At 32.9% G+C, this 2,809-nt stretch overlaps 1 pseudogene; it reads right to left on the reverse strand.

Annotated features, from left to right (window-relative positions):
* Positions 1 to 1,022: 1,022 nt before the first annotated feature.
* The window catches only part of LOC137808094 (G-type lectin S-receptor-like serine/threonine-protein kinase At4g27290), an 18,714-nt pseudogene continuing 16,927 nt past the window's right edge, over positions 1,023 to 2,809 (reverse strand).

Genomic DNA, 2,809 nt, shown 5'->3' on the forward strand with positions numbered 1-2,809 from the left:
CCGTCAAAATAGCTGCACGCACTACGATGACCAACCACTGTGAAAACACGTGCATCCACCGCCACGACCAACCACCGTCAAAACAGCCACACCCGCGACGACGACCAACCACCGTGAAAAGAGGCATACCCACCACGACCACCACAAACGTTGGAAGAGAAAGCTTGAGGAGAAGGTGAAAGAGGATGTGAAGAAGAAGGGGGGAAGAGGGAAAACGGCAACGAACTCAAAAAGAAAGTGAAATAAGTGCAGCCCCAATTTCTAACCTAATTTTAGAATGTGACCAAGGACACTCAAATATTATCTTTTCATAAATTTTTACTAGGCCTCACAACAGAAATAAAATATTATTATCCTTGCCACGTCAGTAGTTGTATGGTGGAGCAACGCATTTGCGGTTGTTAAACCATCATTTTTCTATTTTTTTATACCAAGGTGAAAAGTAGAAGAAATATAATATATGGCTTGTTATTAATTCTATCTTGGCTCTGGTTACATCACTGTCATACTTTATTAAAAAAACATTAGAACATGGAAGAATAAAATGCAATCATAATCAGTTTTTTACTCAATTATCTCTCTTTTTTTAATGAATATATTTTATATGTGAACTTCTTTCTTACTTCCTTATACCCTTTTCCCAATGCATTTTATCGAATTACTAGAAAACTGGTAGGTCATGATATTCAAAACAATTATTTTATATGAATTTTTTTCTCATCGTATTCTTATTAGGAACCATGCACTAAATGCAAGATCAAAATTCATTGTTCTAATAACTTTGTTTCAAAAACCTATTTTCACCATCAATAACATTGACTACAAATATTTGAAGTGTCAAGTTCTAGCTATTACAGAAAAAATATACAATGTTAATAAACTATTTTGTTTCTATCTAGCATCTATAATGACCAGTTACATCATTGATTGAACAAGACTCTTGTTACCACAAATTGCTCGGCTTCAATTGAATATTCTTTATCAAGAAGCCAGGTACCTTGGTAAGATAAAACACTGTACTGTCACATTACAGTCACTGATGTCATGTTTGGTCTATCTTCAGGATGATGTTGTAACATAAAAGACCAATTTGAATGCAGCGAACAACTTCTGATATATTGCTTGAGTCCACTATATTAGCATCAAGCACTTGTTCTGGAATGCCCTTTTTCCACATTCTCCATGCCTACAATAAATCAATGCAATTGTTATATATATGTGCTCAATTTGTAATCCAGAAATTAATTTCTATTTTCTTTTACTCACATGTCCAATGAGATTATCACTATTCTCTTCACATGTAATTGCTCTATTTTTCTTTCCTGTAACTGTTTCTAACAGCAATACACCGAAGCTAAAAACATCTGATTTTGTAGAAAATAATCCATCTAGAGCATATTCTGGTGCCATATAACCACTGCAGAAAACAAAAGATGAACTGATACATTGTTTCATCAATTATTGAAAAACATTGACCTTGATCTTTAAAGATACTTACTATGTTCCAACAATTCTGTTTGTATTTCCTTCAACTTGATCACCTCCACACATTTTAGCCAAACCAAAATCTGAAATTTTTGGATTCATGTATATCCAATAAATATTGCTTGCTTTCAATCTCTATGTATGACTCTTAATCTAGAATCTTGGTGAAGATAGAGAAGTCCTCGTGCAATTGCAGACAGGATGTTAAAGCGCATAGGCCAATCTAGAAGTTTACCTCGTTCCGAATCTAGCAAAGTTCCTATAAGTGATTAGTCATTTGTTAAAAAAAGGGAAATAACCAACTTTTTCTATACTAATTAAGCAACATTTTAATAACTACTCACCAAAATAAATGAATCGAGACTTCTATTTGGCATGTACTCATAGAGTAACATTTTTTCTTCTGCTTCAATGCAACAACCAAGAACCTTGCAAGATTCCGATGTTGAAGTTTGGCACACATATAACTTCATTCTTAATTCTTTCGATCCTTGTCCTGAACTCCTTGAGAGCCTTTTAACTGCAATCTCTTGTCCATCTAGCATTGTACCCTGATTTTGTAGTGAGAATATTTACAGATAATGAAATCATGAGTTTTATTTAGCCTTATATTAATACTAAGAATGAAAGTTTATACCTTGTATACTGGTCCAAAACCCCTTCACCAGCTTGTTGTCAATTGAGAAGTTATTGGTGGCATTACTTATTGTTGCAAGATCAAAGAAGGAAGCTCCAATTTTCTTGCCTCCATCATCTTTCTCCTTTGTCCTATTCCATTTTCTTAAAACAAGAACGTTAGAATCATTTGAAGGCACACAATTTAAGTGGTGATAGAGAAATTGGTAGTTCTGTTTACCTATAAAATAAAAGACAGACATTCATATATATATATATATATATTATATATATATATATATATATATGTGTGTGTGTGTGTAATTTATAGGCATCTACAACCGATAAATACACGAAACTACAGAGTATCAATATTTTCCTCTAGTTTATGATACACAACAGATAAGATAGTCAATCAAATCCGTTTTAATTTATCATGTTTACTGTACTAAAGAAGAAAATAATGCCTGAAACAAGAAAAACAAGCAAATTCTTCAAAATTCTGTATTCTAATGAAATTGGAAGAACATTGGTGTTCAATTTGTAGTTATTGTAGGTGTTCAAATAAACTAGTTTAAGATCTTTCTGAAATAAAAATAACAATAGAAAAAGGCTTTCCGGTTTAGAAATTTACCTTTACACTTTTTTCTGGTCATGAAAATGTAGGAGAGTGCCAATAGAACCAGAAGGACAAGAGAAACTGTGATGA

The sequence above is a fragment of the Phaseolus vulgaris genome, chromosome 11 (assembly GCF_000499845.2).
Source record: "Phaseolus vulgaris cultivar G19833 chromosome 11, P. vulgaris v2.0, whole genome shotgun sequence".
Classification (NCBI taxonomy): domain Eukaryota; kingdom Viridiplantae; phylum Streptophyta; class Magnoliopsida; order Fabales; family Fabaceae; genus Phaseolus; species Phaseolus vulgaris.